Source organism: Lissotriton vulgaris, chromosome 12 (genome assembly GCF_964263255.1).
Source record: "Lissotriton vulgaris chromosome 12, aLisVul1.2, whole genome shotgun sequence".
NCBI classification, from domain to species: domain Eukaryota; kingdom Metazoa; phylum Chordata; class Amphibia; order Caudata; family Salamandridae; genus Lissotriton; species Lissotriton vulgaris.
In genome coordinates this window covers 48,094,801-48,114,030 of record NC_141700.1, presented here as the reverse complement: position 1 = coordinate 48,114,030, position 19,230 = coordinate 48,094,801, and positions in this window count along the sequence as shown.

Genomic DNA, 19,230 nt, shown 5'->3' with positions numbered 1-19,230 from the left:
ACCATGGCCTTCCTGCCCCTCGCTGATAACCAGCGCGTCTCTCTCTCTCTCTCTTAACCTCGCAAGCATTCCCCCGTACGCTGACAACCCCCGCTCTCTCATGCCTTGGGTCATAAACCCCTCTCCAGCGCAGCTTCACCACGGAATCCCATCCTGTTCCCAGCGCGACACCTCCCCTCATTCCTTTCATGGCCTCAAACCCTTTTGATGCAAACCCCCTTTTCCTGTGTCCCCGTTTGTCTTCCTTGTTCCCAAGCCGCCACCTGGCCCTGCGGATACTGTTTATTACCCGTACAGTAGGAAGCTTCCCCTCCCCATCAAAAGATCCCCGAACCGATCAAAAGCCCCCACCCCACGAGATCCGATCAAACCCCATGCATTCCGTGAATCGGCGGAATGCCCTGCTGTGCAACAACCATCACCTGTTGTGACCGGGGTGGGGAATCCAACTGTGAATGTGTGTGGGAACGGGCCTGCAGGGGAGATTCCGAGGATGTTCTTTCTAATACTAAAATGTTGCAAGAATGTGTTATGTGCAATAAAGGTCGTAAACCCTAGTATAAGAGGCCAGGCCTCAGAGATGTGGTTAGAGCACCTCGTGACGATACTTGCTGTCTGAATTGATGTGTTCTCCTCCGGAGAGAATAAAATCCTCGTTTCCCGCCTTCCAGTCTCCAGCGCCTGCTTCTTCATTGATTAATATTGGTGGGTCATAGAGGCGATACCGCCGGGCAACATAAAAGGGTCTTTGGTTACCGGTTGTCTTTGGAACCCTTTTTAACACAGGTATGAATGAAATACAAAGTGCGTATAGTGAAAAATGTGTAACATTTTGCATGATTGTGTGCCTAAGTAGGCATAGTGACTCTGGATTGAAAGGGCAACTGCATAATTGTATCAAAGTGTGGGAAGAAGTTGTTTGGTAAAATAGTCATAATTTGATGAGAAGAGTAATTGTTTTTTGTTATCATCACAAGATATAATACTTTAAATATTTTCTTACCAATATATGATAGTACTTTGAGTATTTGAGTAGCCCTGTAACCATTTCTCACACCTGCCACTGCAATGTCTGTGTGAGCAGTTTTACACTGCCATGTCGACCTGGCAAGTGCACACACTTGCCAGGCCCAAACCTTCTATTTTACTACATGTAAGCCACTCCTAGGATAGGCACAAGGCAGCCCCTTGGGCAGGGTACAGTGTATGTGGAAGGTAGGACATATATTGGTTTGTTTTGAATGTCCTGATAGCGAAATATTGCAAATTCTGTTTTTCACTATTGCAAGGACTATTTCTACCATAGGTTATCATTAGAGCTGCCTTGTAACCTCTTACAAGTGTAACTTTCAGTTGGGAAGAGATAGAGATTTGGAGTTTTTTTGGAGTCCCTGAACTCTCAATTTAAAAGTTCATCTTTTTGTAAAGTTGGTTTCCAAATTGTGTGGTTGAAAATGCCACTTTTAGAAAGTGTTTTTTTTTTTTTTTTTTAGAAAAACAAGTGCCACCCCCACCAATTCTCAGTGCTCTTTACTACGAGCAAACAAATCAAAAATGAATTACAGATTTGTTTGGTATATTTATTTTTACCTTTTGCTTTAGAAATTCCAACGTATACACTCAGACGAGTTGTCCGAGAAAGACACTCAACATGTAACAACTACTAGACAATAATGCAACAAAAAAGAAGAATATACATCACAAAATTCTCGAAAAAGATTTCAAAAAGGAACACACAATTAGTATGATACACATTTCATAGTGAATGATCGTTTAGCAACATTCATTAAATTGATTGGAACATTTGCTCAACCAAAAACAATATATACTCAATGAAGGAGACACGTTCTGGAAAAACAATGGAAGAATGTAGACGAATTAATCATATAGTCAGTAAGACCCAGAAATAAATTCTGTATCCTTTGCACATTCCTCCAATGATGCCGACGCGTTTCGACGCGTTTCGAGACCGTAAGACAAGTTGACGGACTCTCATCAGGGCTCATTCAATGTGGTTCTAAAGGTGTGTGTTAAAAACAAAAACAAAAAAGAGAGCGACATGTCACCAAATGTATTCAGTATCCAGGTGACTGCCCCCACTGCCCCTCTAGGCCCATTTAGTACCTGAAAGTGGCTCCAGAGGCCTGATCTCGGGGATCTGTTTGCACCAATACTTGTAGCGGGACCGTGTTATCTGTAAGATAACATCAAGCTTAAAATGCCATAAGGCAATGCATATTCATTTAGTACACACGCGGGCGAGCCCGCGAAACATCAAAGAAGAAATCATCAGATTCATACCTAGGACAGTACCAGGATTTCTCCCTGTCCCTTTCTCATTTCAAGTGTCCCGTCGTTCCTTCTTTATACCTGTGGAGTGCGAACCAAAGTCGCCGCATTAGACTATTACAACGACTCACACATTAAGAGTGCGCAAAGATGTTTAAGAACCAAAGTTTTAGATTTAAAACCGCCTACCTGGAGGCTCGGCGTTTTCTCAAGGGTCTCAGGTAAACAGGCGTGCTGTTCGTTCTGTTAAGGGGGCAAGAGAGCGTAGCATTGTTTAAAAGCCTGCCACAGGTCATACTATTTGCAATTCAGGCAGCGCACAGAGTGGGTTCATGTACAAATTTACCTTAGCTTGCGTCTCTTGAGATCTCAACAAGATTACTGATCCTTTCTGCATCAAGGTCAAGCGGGTCAGGGCAAAACCGTACTTTATCCCATATCTATGCCTGCAGCCTGTCAAACAAAGGCGGAAGACTCATGAGTTGACGTCTCCGTTTGCGCATATTAAGATAGCCACTGATTGTTATGCGGAGCACTCACCAGCTCGGTAGGCGCTCCGTCGTCAATCTCCCAGGTTCGATTCCGAATCAGTACTGCCATGTTTGGGGCGGGGATTTAAACCTTTATTTAGCGCATGGAATTCTGGGGCATGTAGTTTGAAGAAAATTGCACAGATTACGAAGTAACAGGATTAAAGCCTCGATACTTCTGACATACTGTTCAATCCAGTTTGGGCACTGTTAAATCGCATAATCAGATACGCCTCCTTGCGTAGGAGGGTTTCCTCGATGTCAACAAGACCTTTTTTCGTGGGCATTGTATACAACCCTGTCCAAGAGAAATCAGTTTCTGTGTGTGATTTATCAATAAAGTGTTGGACCATTGGGGCGCTGAGCACTTTATTTTTGATTCGGGATCGATGCTGTGTTATCCTAGTGTTCACTTGCTGGTTAGTCTTCCCTATATACAATTTGGGGCAACCGCAGATGATGGCGTACACAACATTTTTGGTCCTACAGTTGGAGAACCCTTTGTTGGTCCATTTTACTTGCTTGTGTTGGAATTCAGACCCTTCTAGGCAGGACCCACAGGACACGCAGTTACCACATTTATGGTGCCCCTCAACTGGTTTGAGGCCCCATTTGGATAGCAGGTCTTGCTTGGGTTTAGGTATGGCAATGTCGGCACGTACCAAGTGTTGGCCGATACTCCTATTTTTTCTGTAGGCAAAAATAGGCCTAGGAAAGGGACACTCCAGTTCTTCCAACAGGTGCCAGTTCTTTAGGACCATTTGTCTGACCCGATGTGTGTCTGGCCCAAAAGTTGTGACACACACCATCTGTTCAAGTTCACTTTTTGTTTTATTCTGCAGTAAGCATTCTCTTGGCGTGTAGCGAGCCCTTTTATACGAGTGTTTAAGCAACTTCTTGGGGTACCCACGGGTGATCATTTCATCACAGAACTTTTCGGCATGGTGGTCAAAGTCCTCCAGACTTGAGCAATTTCTCCGTATGCGGAGTAATTGTCCGTATGGTAGGTTACTTTTCAAGTTACGTGGATGGGCACTCCGATGATGGAGGATGGTGTTTTTGTCTGTTTTTTTGCGATAGAGAGAAGATTTGAGGCGCCCCTCTGGACAGGTAATTTGGACGTCTAAGAACGTCATCACAGTTTTGCTCTGTTCGAGGGAGAATTTAATATCCTGGTGTTTATTATTAAGCCAGTGGTGGAAGGACATCAACTCGGTGTGGCTCCCCTGCCACAGGAGCCACACGTCGTCAATGTACCGTAGCCATTGCTTAATGTGTTTCTGGAAGGGGTTATTGTTTTCAATGAACATTTGTTCATATTGTGCCATATACAAAATGGCTACCTCCGGCGCATAAGGACAGCCCATGGCCGTCCCTTTGATTTGCATATAGAATTGGTCATTGAATCGGAAATAATTCTTTTTCAATGTCAATTCAGCCAGTTTTACAATAAATTGTGTCGGTACTCTATGAGGTCGTTCTCTGGTTTCCAAATACATCTCTATCACCTCAAGCGCCTCGTCTTGAGGGATCTGTGTATATAAGGACGTCACGTCCATTGTGACCATAATTTCAGATTCGGAATCGAATTCCGTGCCCTCCACTTTAGCTAGAAAATCCGTAGTGTCCTTCAAATAGGACGTTACCCCACTGACAAAAGGTTTTAGAAAAAAATCAATGTATTTGGAGATAGGCTCCAAACACGAGTCACACCCCGAGACAATTGGTCGTCCCGGGGGGTCAGTCAAGTTTTTGTGGATTTTAGGGAGGAGGTACAAGACAGGGGTTCGAGGGAACTTCTTCACAAGAAATTCACTTTCCTTTACTCCTACGAACCCACTGTCTTTGCCGTCCTGAATTAGTTGCATTATCAATCCCTGAATTTCCTTAACAGGGTCTCCCTGCAGTTTCCTATACCATGTTGCATTGTCAACCTGCAGTTGGCCTTCCATTAGGTATTTGTCTTTGGGCCACAATACCACGGCCCCGCCTTTGTCAGCTGGTTTTATCAGGACGGAATGATCTTCTTGTAAATTCCTGAGTGCTTGTCTTTGTCCTTTACTCACATTGGATGGGACATACTTTTTTTGTTTCTCAAATTTGTTGATGGAGGACAATAGTACTTGCTCGTATGCAAGGACTTGCTTGGGGATGTTTTGGTTTGGGATGAAATTCGACTTGTTTCTCAACCCAGTGGTTTCGATATTTGCAATTGGTGGCTGATTGGCAAAAAATGCCCGAAGGCGTATTTTGCGGCAAAAAGCAATCATCTCCATCTTCAGTTTAGTATAATCAGTCTGTTGGCTAGGAACAAATTTGAGCCCCAAATTAAGCACAGATTCCTCGTCCTGAGTAAGTTGTTTAGTGGATAAATTGACAATGTTATTTGGAGCCGCTATGATTGGTAGTGGTTCCTGCGCGTGCGCATTTCCCACGGGACTTTGTATCTTGTCTTGCCCTGTTGGTTTTTGTCTAAAAAAGACACCTGTTTTTTATTGGAATTGCCCTTCGGATCAGACCCAGAGGAGTCAGATGAAGAGGATGTTTCTGAAAAGGTCTTAAAACGATTCCGTGACCGACCCTGAAATTTATAGAGTGCGCCGCGCGAGTCAGCCTGAGTATAATAATCGTCCTTCAGGAAGGGGTATGCCTTTTCTAAACTGAAGGATTTGGCGTCTTTCTCGTATTGTGAGGTTTTGTTATTGATTGTGATATCCCGAAAAGCCAGAATTTCCTTTTCAATTTTTTCAATCAAAGTTTTTGCATCAGGAACCACAGTACTGTCCAAAATGCTTTTAGTGAGTTCTTGAATTTCTTCCAATTCTTTCTGACATAAGCGTTGTGCGGTCTCAATGGTATGGACCATGAGGTCCCGACTGCACTTCGTGTTGATGCAACTGAATCCTTTCTTATACTCAGCGCCATCCGTAAATATTACCGGGACATTCTTTACTTGAAGACCCCAGGGGATTGTGCCTCCCCTTAGGTGCTTCAACAAGAAATGCCCATGTAATTCTGTTCTAATGTGTTTTTTGCTAAGTCTCATTAGTTTGTCGGACTCATTCTGTTGTTGTGCCGAGGTGCTTAGGGCAACGTCGGGGAAGGGGTCTGACTCACATAGGGATTTGATATGGCTCTAAGAAATTAAAGAGTGTCTTTCTCGGACATCCCCAATGAAGGACAATGTGTCCTTCCTCCTGTCAATGGAAAACAATCACAGAACAAAGTGACTTGAGTGCCCTTTGTACTCTCGCGGGTTGCACCCGCCCTAAACTATTTAAAGTTAAGGAGGTAGGTCCCGGGACGTGGGGTAGGCTGGACCGTATATAATTTTTAGAAAAACAAGTGCCACCCCCACCAATTCTCAGTGCTCTTTACTACGAGCAAACAAATCAAAAATGAATTACAGATTTGTTTGGTATATTTATTTTTACCTTTTGCTTTAGAAATTCCAACGTATACACTCAGACGAGTTGTCCGAGAAAGACACTCAACATGTAACAACTACTAGACAATAATGCAACAAAAAAGAAGAATATACATCACAAAATTCTCGAAAAAGATTTCAAAAAGGAACACACAATTAGTATGATACACATTTCATAGTGAATGATCGTTTAGCAACATTCATTAAATTGATTGGAACATTTGCTCAACCAAAAACAATATATACTCAATGAAGGAGACACGTTCTGGAAAAACAATGGAAGAATGTAGACAAATTAATCATATAGTCAGTAAGACCCAGAAATAAATTCTGTATCCTTTGCACATTCCTCCAATGATGCCGACACGTTTCGACGCGTTTCGAGACCGTAAGACAAGTTGACGGACTCTCATCAGGGCTCATTCAATGTGGTTCTAAAGGTGTGTGTTAAAAACAAAAACAAAAAAGAGAGCGACATGTCACCAAATGTATTCAGTATCCAGGTGACTGCCCCCAGTCTTACTGACTATATGATTAATTTGTCTACATTCTTCCATTGTTTTTCCAGAACGTGTCTCCTTCATTGAGTATATATTGTTTTTGGTTGAGCAAATGTTCCAATCAATTTAATGAATGTTGCTAAACGATCATTCACTATGAAATGTGTATCATACTAATTGTGTGTTCCTTTTTGAAATCTTTTTCGAGAATTTTGTGATGTATATTCTTCTTTTTTGTTGCATTATTGTCTAGTAGTTGTTACATGTTGAGTGTCTTTCTCGGACAACTCGTCTGAGTGTATACGTTGGAATTTCTAAAGCAAAAGGTAAAAATAAATATACCAAACAAATCTGTAATTCATTTTTGATTTGTTTGCTCGTAGTAAAGAGCACTGAGAATTGGTGGGGGTGGCACTTGTTTTTCTAAAAATTATATACGGTCCAGCCTACCCCACGTCCCGGGACCTACCTCCTTAACTTTAAATAATACTTTTAGAAAGTGGGCATTTTCTTGTTTTGCCATTCTGCACCTCTGCCTTTCTGTGGAATCCACATCTGAGGGATGGTGACTGTTTGGATGTTTGTGCATTCACTCAAGACAGTCACACAGAGGGAGCTGAGGTGTGCCTTGCATATCCTGATGGCCCATCACCAGGCAGATGAGTGTTTCGGAGCTAGAGTGGTGGGAGGAATTGTCACTGACACCTGAATAGGACTGTGCCTGTTCTCACACAAAGTCCTCACACAAAGCTGTCTCCACCCCTTATAGTGTGACTGGAGCCAGGTCTAGAAAATGCAGGGTCTTGTGCAGTACAAAGACTTACCTTTGAAGTTTTCTTACTTCAAAGGCAGAAACTGGTATAAGTAACGGAGCTGTGACACCATAACTTTAGAACACTTCTGAACTAAAAGGACATTCTGCCAGGAAGAAGAGCTGGAGAAGCTGTCATTAGGGACTACCACTTTGCTGTGTTAGCCTGTTACCTCTGTCTTGGGCAGTGAAATGGCAAGACTTTGCTTTCTGCATCCTACTTGCCAAGATTTTCTATGGGCTTGTGTGTGTTTGCCTCCTGTTAAGTCTCAGGGCCATCAAAGTCTTCATCTGCAGCCCCCGAACTCCTCTGCTGGGAGTTCTGGCCTGCAAAGTGGTGCAAAGTCCAGGTCTGTGCCCTTGGAGGTGGTTTTGATGAAAAGGACTGAAGAAAATCTATGCATCGACCTTCAAGGCCTGCTTTTCCTGACGCAGAACCGCCATGTGGCTGAAAACTGAACACATCGCCGCGGTGCGGCCGAAGAAGTGACGCAGCGCCTGCCATGCCACTGAAAATATCACTGCAGCCCGAGTCCTGAACACAGTGTCTTTGATGTCTGAACATCCGCTCTGACTCTGACGCGGGCCGTGATGTGCAGGTTAAGAAATCAATGCAGTACTTGCTTTACAGCTAGAAAATTGACCCAATGCTGCCAGATTTTCGACGCATCGAATCTGTGTGGCAAGAACCGAGACTGCATGTACGGAACTCAGTGCATCACCTCACCTCGGATTAATGAATCAACTCATCACCTTCCCTGTCAGTAAGGAATCGACGCACCACCTCCCCAGCGTAGCAGTAAGGCATCAACGCATCATCTCACCTGCGGTAAGGAAGCGACCCATTGCTTTGTTATTTCAGCGCCTCATCTTCCCTGTGCTTGTTTTTGTCTCTGATTTTGACACATCTCAGGCACTTTGTGATAAAAGTGGCGCCTCCATAGTTTCCTATGGACTGATCTATTTTGAACCTTTCAAAAGTGATATCTTTGCTTGTATATGTTGAATTTTTGTCTTTTTGGTTTTGTTTTATTCAGATAAACATTGGCTATATTTGTAGTGTGTTCACTGTATTACTTTGTGTGTCTGTACTAATACGTTACACATTGCCTCTGAGATAGCCTGACTGCTCATGCCAAGCTACAAAGGGTGTGAGCATGGTTTTTCTTGGGTGTGTAACTCCCTGACTAGAAAATGGGTCCCTACTTGGACAGGGTGCAAATCACTTTCAACTAGAAACCCCCATTTCTAACACTTATTACATTTTCTGTTGTGTAGGTTTTGTTTCTTGGTTGCTCTCTTTGCAGAAAGCTTAGTTCCCCAAATTGAAATTCCTTGTTTCTTGTATGTGTATGCAAATGTGTACCAGTTGCAACCACTCTGAATTTGTTGAATATTGGAGATTTAGAATTAAGCTTCTCGCTATTTTCAGCTCCTTGTTTTTGTTTGAGGTCTGAAAGTTGAGCCCACCAGAACTAGGATTTCGCCTACTCTATCTGTTTGTGTGTTTAGTGAGCTGCTTACGGATATTGACGAGGCCTGGGTGGTGTCCGCGGACTTCTACTACGCTGAACTCCGCAAAGTGACCAAAAAGCACCACCCCACTATGCGAAATTCCGAAAGCCGTGGATTGCGACATGTCGGTGCTGCTCGCTCTGATTTTTAGCACTGGGTGTTTGTCAGTTGCTGTAAAATCAGTGCAAACTGCAACACGTAGAGTACTAGAGGCCGCTGCCACTCGAGTACATGTTCTACTTGAGGGGCAACTTCCTCAACACGAGCAGAGGGTTTCTCAATGCGAGCGATGGCGACCGGTCTCGACCGTCACCATTGAGAAATGTCGCCGGGAGGTGGTCTTGAGTAAGATTTTCGTTGCTTGCCAACTTAACATTGCCGAGCTGCAGGAGAGAAAAAACTCTGCTCTGCGCCGCTACGCAGAGTTTTTCGGAACTTCGTGCTCTACTTTGAGCGTGAAGTGTAAAAAGTCTGCAAACTCCACAAGTGGAATTTCGAGGCCATACCTAATATTGGCCTGTATGTGTATGTTTTCGACATGACAATTGAACCCACCAGATTTAGCCCACATTATTTTTGGTGATTTATTTACTTAGGTGTTCAAAAACATTAAGGTTTGTGTTTTTTATACAGCATCACTTGTGCGTTGTGCATTTGTTGAAGTTGTCACAGGTTAAACTACCAGGGCAAGTCCAAGGACTTTGCTTATACAGAGTTTGAGGATGTGGTTATTTTGATGCTCACAAACATTGAAGTAGTTATTTATTGTAGCATAGAAAGCTTGAACCCTAAATGTTTGTGTTGGAGATGTCCATTTGGAACCACCAGGACATGGGCTTTCCCCAGGTCATATTTGTTAATGTGTTTTCATAGCAGTTTGGAAAATATGGTAGGAGTGGCAAGTAGAACATTCAGCACCAAGAGGTTTTCGATTACAATGATCGCAACCATGGTTGTTTTTGGCCTCTGATGTTTACAAACATTTCAATCACATGTTAAAACATAGATGTACCAGCTGAGGATATGCACACTGTCACCCCTATCCATTGTTCGAAAGGCATTATCTAGTGATCTCAATTTTTCGAGCACTCTTGGTTTTTGGTTAAAAGCACTACAGCAACTGGTAGATAATTCACCAACACATTCGTCACTAAATGTTGAAAAGGCTGTGGTACCTGAAAAGATTGGTTCACGTTCTATGGTTTTGGAGTTGCTTGCCTTGAAATTTGTTGATGGCAATTCTAATGTTAGATTGAAAATGACCTATTTTGGGACCATTTTAAAACATTGAAGCCTTTCACAAATTTCCACCAAACTTATCACACTGAAAAGTTGATTGTTAAATGAGTTTTCTTCAAAGTTTGGTGCAAATTTGTCTATGCAGGGGCATAATTGTCCTCTGTCATTCGATTCTCTATGAAGAGCCATAAACTGTAAAATATCTCTCTGCATGTGCAGGATCCTCAAAATACCATGGGGAAGCAAAGAACAGCATTATTAAGAGTTTGTTTTTATGAAAACACGCATACAAGAGGCAACATTTTATATTTATTCTTTTTTAGGCTTTAAAGTGTGAATCTAGTAGTTAGCTAAATTAACTAACAATAAATACCTTTGACTGAAAACATTTCTTAATTATCCCTTTTAACCCCTTAAGTGCTCCTGTCGGACAACGGCCATCGCGAGCACTACCTCAAAAGTGCTGCGCACGTCCGTTGGCCGACGTGGCCCCGCCTACTCATTGAAACCGCCACGGTGTGGGAATTTGCGCCCCGGTTAAAACTCCAAAACTAAGGAAAACAAAGCCTCCAGAAGGCTGTTGAATGCAAAGTGTCCAGTTGGGGAGTGTAAGTCACATATGGCAATGTGCGCACTGAGTTTGTGGCAAAAGAGATATGTCTATATTCAAAGGTGGTTTGTTCTAACTGCTAGCTGTCTTGGGTTTTGTTTGCAAAGCAATGGATATAAATTTCCAGTAAAGAAAGAATTTGTTTCTCCTTTACGTTGACGGCCTTGTGTCCATGTGGTGTATTAAAGTCATATTACATGAATCGCAAATTTAAAGAAAACAAGCCACTAAATCACTAACATTCTTTTTGAAAATGACACAAAGACATGAAGCAGATGTTTCAACATCAGTCAATTTGACCTCCATAAAAAAGGCATCCAAAATGTATGTGAATTCCATTTTTGTTTGTAGTGTCTCTCCAGGGTAGTTTCTGCCTCTAGACATTTAGGAACATGGTATGAAAGGAAGAAAAACACTGCGATTTTCATGAAGTGAGTGTTTTATTTGGATGGACAATGCTCCCTAGACATACTGACCGTAGTCTACTTAAATTGTGGATTATTGTGGATTTACTTGCATGCATCTAACCCAACAGCTTTTCCACTGGCAGAAAATGTACAAGGTTGCAATTAGGTTAAAGATGCAACTGCATCTTAATTTTTGCTTTGGTGTTTCCTATGCCAAGAACATCTGTTTGCCTATACCTCTTGTAATGTCGTCATTTTGAGCGCTTTATCACCCAGTGCACCAGCTTTCTCCATTCCTTTTTGGCACCAAGTGCAGGTGGGGTCTGTTGGGTGTGAAGAACCATAGGGTAGGCTGACCTGTACAAAGGTAAAATCCTGTGGGTGTTCTTTTCTTTCCGGATGCTCATCTCCTTCCTTCCCTTCCCTTCGGATGACCCATGCCATCACCCTTTACCCTGTAGAAAATATAAAATATCTGGGCATTTGTAGAGACATAAGTAGGTTTTGAAGTTGGGTACATCTGTAAATCCCAACTTGATGCAGATGTTTAGATTTTGTGATTTCTAACCACAATTTCCCCTTTTTGTCTAACCATGTGAGACACTTCGGAGCTCAAAGATTTTGGGGAATGTGCCCTTGGAATAGGCATTAACCTAGTCCAGTCCAGTCTAGGTCCCTTCTTCCCTTTCGAGCCTCGAGGGACGAGAGAAAGCCGGCGGCACTCCTAGTATCGTTACGAGTAACGGAAGGAGGTGTTACTAAACTCACAGAAGGAGTTAACCAAAACCTGTTTTATTTAAAACCTCTCGGCTGGTAGGAGAGATAATTGCCGATAGAGGTGTTTGAAGAGCCCTGGTGTCCAATGCAGTGGCGTAAAAAGTATATGCCCTGAAGAAATTGCCTGACTAGTACCATGACAATGAAACATGTTGGCGAGTAGAACATGGCTCTATAGGTAGTAGCCATATTCACTTTTTTAATATACGCAACCAGCACAACAGAACAAGAATAAAGTTGTCTGTCCGTGCTGTATGCGTTGTTTTATGTTATATGTTGTGTGACACCATTGTATATGTTGCCTGTTTCGTTTCCACTGCACTCATCACTGTTAACACAGTTGCTTTCACTTGGACACTTTTCTTTAAGCTCGATGGCACCAATGATGATAACAGGGCCGTCCTGGTGAGTACCTACCAGGGGTCCCATTGGTGGTGCGCCCGTGAGGTGCCATCTTGCTCTTGCACATTTTTTCCTATCACACGTTGGTGTGGGTTTCTACTCTATCTAGATAAGGGGACGGACTTTTTTAAGGTGGGCTTTTGACTGGCGTAGACCCTACCCTATACTTATATAAGAAATGGGAGGTTGTTGTAATTGATTGCGACGTGTGATACCCCAGCTCGACATAATTGAAAGTGAAGGCCCTATACCTAGGTCATTATTGTTGTTGTGTTGAACATAGCATAAAGTGTACTTGAAAAGCGCACGTTCCCTTCGACGGTTATCTAGCAGCCTCAAGAAGCCTCTCTGGGGTTGAACATAGCATAACGTGTATTTGAAAAGCACACGTTCCCTTCGACTGTTATCTTGGCGCTCAATAACAGATGTTTATTGTTGCCCAACTCAGTTGTACTCATTTTATCGACCTCAGAAGGATGAAAGGCGGAGAGGGCCCGCCGGTATTTGAACCTGTGACCATAAGGTCAAACACAGACCCCTACAATGGACACATAAGTTCACTAAGCCACTAGACCCCATAGCAGTTCGGCCTCTTGTGTTTTATGTTATGTTATTGCATCTGTTAAGGAGATGCAGACCGTGCCTTGCATGGCTTTCCATTTGGCATATTTCATGATTCCAAAAACGTATTCTCACGAAGAGGCAATCCTTTAAAAGATTTATTGGTGGGAAACGCAGAACTGTCATGCTAAACATTTTACGTGTTTGCGGTCTGTTTTGTTCCATTCCGTTTGGCTGCAATAAAATATGATTTGTGCACCGACCGAACGACTTCTTTTAACCAATATAGTGTGTCTTTACTCTGTACTTTGCTCATAAAGGCCAGGGGTCGTTGTATTTCACAAATACCGACGCCGGCAGAGAATACCTTGAAATACTAATCATATGTGTGTTGCAAAACAAAACCACCCGTGAGCATCTGCTTAGCATCCGTTCTGCTGTATTGCGAATTTCAAGCTTTCTTTTTCCCCTCTCAGAGTTCTGGTTTATGTTTGATGTTCAGCTCATCATTTCCATAAAATGCTTTCATTCTTCTCTGTCCGTGCTAAATGTCATCTTGCAATCTGTCCACGGGCATCCAAAATACAAAAATACCGTATGTATTCACGTTCAAAATGTGCACATTTGCACAAATTAAATGTGTGGAAACTTAAAAATCGAACGGGTTCTCCTATAATGTTGCATTTCACTGGTTAGCTAGTAACGCTTGGCTTTACTCGTAGATCCACTGTTCTAAATTAAGGGTGCAGTTTGGTAAAGCCTTCGCATATTCATGTTTTTAATGGGTGAATCTTGCATGCTAAAGCCGGCACTTAAATATGTTCACAGCTCAGACCAAATGGATTCAGAGAATAAGTGGAAGCTACCACCTCTGCTGTACTCTGCTCACAGCATGTCTGTAGAAGAGGTGCAAGGAGTTCGCAGCCCTCCCTCTATGCCTTGCGTTGAAGATGTGACATCATTTCAACTTTGTGTGAAAATCTGGTTTTATGCAGCATTAGAGCTTTAAGTGGGATGAATAAACTGGGGGTCTCTCAAAGGGGCGTGGCCGATGAAATTAAGGGTATGGCCTAAGATTGGTATTTTGCTGTTTATCATTGCATCTAGATATCATTGATACAGCAAGTAACATTATACCTCCAACAAGCCAGGACTATTGGCTTTGCCAATGGTTGTTAGGTGCATCAGATAAATAAGCAACAACTATGGCTTTGTTTTATGGAATATTGAAGATGCTTCAGTGCTTGATTCAAGCGCTCTACAAATGACATAAATAAATAAATCGTAGACAGTAAGAATGCAGAACCCTCTTTGCAGAATGCCTGCGTCTTGCCGTTTTCTCTGCGTTGAGCAGCAAGGAGTGCACAGAACTTTAGAATATATATTTGCCTGCTACCAGCGAGCCTGGTGTACGGGTGCAAACTCTATGTGCTGCTGGCTGTACAACGAACGGGCAGCGAGGCTTACTTACCTCCAGATGGACTGGACGGGCTGGGCAATAGTGCCACGGACAAAAGGGCGCATCATTCGACTGCGAAAAAATAGATTCTGAAAGGAATATATGCACTTATTTGTGGTAGCATGTCCCAGATAGAGGCTGTGGAGAGGCTGGTCCATGCAATAATACTGCATGGTGGATTCTAAAAGGAAACCGCAGAATTATTAATTTGAGTGAGGAAGTGCTGATGACGTCCTCACTTAGTGCGCATAAATAGGCTAATGGACACGTGGTTCCATTTAAGTTGGACCAGGCCGTGTTTGAGGCCCACGTTGCAGGTGTTCCAAGCCAATGTTATCTTACGTCCGGGCGAGGCCGCTCCATCTTTTGGAGGGATGTGTAGACGGAAAATGTCCTGAAATTTTGAGGAGGTGCAGTGAACGTTTGAGGGTCTGAAGCTATGATCTCTTCCAGGGGATCCTCATCAATAGTCATAAGCATTAGAATATTCCCGCCCATGCGCGGGACCCCGGAAACAATATATTATATGTGCCCCACATATATATAACCATATATATATACATTTATATGTATGTATATATATATTAAGGATGAGATTCCAGTTCCATTAGCTTTTTGCTGAAAACATCCAGGCACTCACAAGCATAGTTTCATAGGCTTCTTTATTTAAGCAATTCCATCAACGCGTTTCGGGAGTCAAGCTCTCTTGATCACAATGTTTTTGCGTTGTCAAAGCCCTCCCTTTCATGCATGTACACGGTGGTGGAAACAGTGGAGGGACTCATAGCATGACAGACTGTTATGTGCAAATACAGCGGCCATTTTAACATATTCCCAATGCCTTTAGCATAGATTTAAAAATGAATGCAAAAATTCATGTCCCCGCTTCCCAATTCATTCATATGGGAATAATTACAACTTTTCCACATTAAAAGAACTAACACATAACGGTATCCCTCATAAGAACAATTTGGCTTTTTAAAGTGCATGTGCATTTTTCGTGTTAAAAACGTTGACACAATATTTCACAATTCAATTAGAGCAAGTGCCTATTTCAGTAAGTAGGACCCTATTTGTAAACGGGAATCATTCATTATTTACACCTCATATTATTTAAACACCACTGTGTATACAGCTTGGCACAGTAAAGTCTTGTATGGATTTTCCTCTGGCTCTAATGATCATGTTGGTTCACAAGATCTAATGGGACTATTGCCAATGATCAAAACAACCTTATTATTCAATCATAAAGTGCAAGTGCTTTAGTAAACTAGTATTTCTATACTGTAAACAATTTGAAGGGATATTGCACTTAAGGAATAAAAAGTGCCAGTGCTGAAACAGTGCTTTTCAATTTAAATAAAGTGCTAATGCTTCTATGCCTATCACAGTACTTCATAAATGTAGACATTCCCCTCATAATATATTTCTATAAGTAAATAGAAAATATCTTATATTTCAAAAAAGTGCTAATGCTTCAATTTCAAATACAGTACTACATAGATGTAAACATTCCACTCATATTGCACCTCAGCAAGTATTATTCTAAAGTGTCAGTGCATATCACAGAAAGAAAGCAGCATTACTTATTGCAATATAACTCTCCCTGAGCCAATTTCATTATAAAACAATCCACCTCTATGCATGCAATTTTAAAAGGAAGGAGCTCAGAATAAGACCAATAAAATCAGAAAGAATTTTTCATCAATTAAAATCATTAACGAAAAAATCTTCAAATGCAGTTCGGGAGTACTCGAGGGTTAGAAAAACAGTTCATTATATTCATGGTCAATCAGCTCAAACAAGTATAAAGGTCTTCATGCACATTCAGTCCCTGTGGCTCTTTACAATTGAATTCTAATATAAAGTAAGTCTCCAATCTCCTCAACTCACTCTTTCTATCCCCCCCTCTTTTCTTTTTCGGAACTTCTGCAATACATGAGTATCGCAGGCCTTCGGGGTTACTTTGATGATGGAGTTCAAAGTGTCGGGCCACAGGGTAGGACCTATCCTGATTGACTATTGCCCTTCTGTGCTGTAGTATCCGCTGGTGTACAGGTAAAATCGTACTACCGATATAAGTCTTCGGACATGGACACTGTAATAGATATACAACATATTCACTTTTACATGTGATGGTACTTTTTACGTTAACGGTTTTATTAAAAGTTGTTTTAAAATCCGTGCGATTCATTCCATGCTGGCACGCTTTACATTTAAAACACTTTTTAAAACCGGGTTTTGGCTTCAACCAGTCAGCACTACTTTTTCTCTTATCCACAAAATCACTACGTACAATCAGATCTTTTAACGACTTAGATTTTCTATAGGTGATTTCAGGGTTCTTATTCACCTTGGAGCCCAATACTGGATCATTTTTGATTAGGTAACAGTGTTTTCTAAGTATAGATCTTACTTCCTTATGCTTAGTATTATACGTAGTGATAAATCTTGAGCTACCTCGATCTAGTTGAGCTCTATTCAATTTTCGAGATCTAGAGGGCTCAAAGAGTAAGGAGTGTCTGGTTAATTTCCTAGCCTTACTGGAAGCACCTTTAAGGATTGTTTTGCTAAATCCCCTTTCTAGGAATCTCTGAGTCATTTCTGTTTCAATGGTGTCAAACTGTTCATCGCTGCTGCATGTACGCCTAGCCCTATAGTATTCCCCAAACGGAATACTCCTTATTAGTGCAGTGGGGTGGGCACTTTTGGCGTGCAATATTGAGTTCCCAGCAGTTCGTTTTCGGAACACTGTTGTTTCTAATTTGTTATTCAGAGGGGTAATTCTGATATCGAGGAAGTCAATCGAGATTTTACTAAAATTCCCTATGAATTCCAAATTTAAAGAATTCTGATTAATCTCCTCGATAAACACATTGATTGATGTCTCCGTGCCCTGCCACAGCACGAAGACATCATCAATATAACGTACCCATAAAAGGATGTGTTCCGACCAATGATCAAGCGGGCCCCCTCTGAGCACCTGCTCCTCCCAGTAGCCGAGGTGTAAGTTGGCATAACTGGGGGCAAAGCAGGTGCCCATCGTGGTCCCCCACTCCTGGATATACAGATCATTGCCAAAAAGAAAAATGTTTTTAGTTAGGCACCATTCCATGATTTCAAGAATCATCCTATTTTGGGAGGCAAGTCGTATTGGTCTTCTATTCAAATAGTGCTCACAAGCTCTAAGACCATCTATGTGTCTTATACACGTATATAGAGTAGAAATGTCCAATGTCAATAGAACCATAGTTATAGGGTCCCAACAAATATCAAAAATACACTTTAAAAAATCTGTAGAATCTTTTATATAGGATGGAAGTGTTCTGACAATAGGATTTAAGAAATAGTCTATATATCTTGATGGTTTCTCAAATAGACTGCCACATGATGAAATGATGGGCCTCCCTGGTGGACTAGTGGAGTTTTTATGAATCTTTGGTAACATATAGAAGACCGGAATCACTGGATTATCTTGTTTGATATATTTATGTTCATCCCAGCTTAATAAACCAGTTTCTTTCCAGTGATCCAGTCTCCCATGAAATTCTCCAATAACATTCTCATATTCTCTGGGGCTTATTCGTTTGTAGCAGCTGTGGTCAGATAGCTTAACCATAGCTTCTTTCTTATATTGCTCTTTTCCCCAGAGAACCACATTCCCTCCTTTATCAGAGGGTTTTACTAGGAGGCCATCCTCCATTTGTAGTTTCTTTACTGTTTTGTAAAAAGGGGCTTTCTTAAGATTCATCTTACATTTCTTTTGATTCTCTTGAAAGTATAGACTCTTGAGATCTCTGATTACATTTTCTCCAAAAAGGTCTACATTATCTTTTAATGTTTGTGGGAGAAATTTAGATGTAGCCCTAAATGGCGTATGATCTTCAGCTAATAAGCTATTTCCACAGTCAGAATTGTCATTGTTATCTTCCTCAAATGTGTCATCCATTAATGTCATCATATCTGTTAAAGCCGGTAATTCGTTGACAGTGAGGAATGGCTGTGTGGTATCCGATTCTACTGCTGGGCTCAGTCCAGTATTACTATTTTTAGTTGCATGCATTTTTGTGAGTTTAAGTTTCCTAATATAACGGTAGAGGTCCATCCTGCTGTTCGGGTAATTAAATTCATTAGTGTCACAGTAGGAGAGCCCCAATTTTTGGATTGTCTCATCTTCGCTGGTCAATTGAACTGAGCTCAGATTAATAATTGTAGTGTCTTTGTTGGCAACATTAACTACTTCTTGCTGTTCGAACGTAGAGCTCTTTTTGTTTGCCAGCCTTGTACTCCTCCTGTACCCTTCGCCCCCTCGTCTTTGTCTTCTTTTCCGCGGCCCCTTCCCCATCCTCTTCCTTTCCCCGTGCGATGGTCTGATTGTTGCTCCATGATCATAAAACGGAATTCGTCCGCTACTGGCAGCCGTACATCACTTGGTCCTTTTCGGCTGCCATCATCCGACTCCTGTTCCGAGCCTGTTTCAGAGCTCACATCACTCTGCATTGGTGTTTGTTGAATTTTTTGCCCACTGAAAATCTTTTGACGCCTCACTATGTCGAATTTCTTCGCGAATGTATAAATTCGCCCAGTTTCATAGTCTATGCGATCTCTTACAAATTTCGTGGCCTTTCTATCTTTGATGCGTTTCTCATATTTTTCAAGTTTAGGCTTCAGGTCAGTTTTACATTTTTCAATTCTTGTTTTAT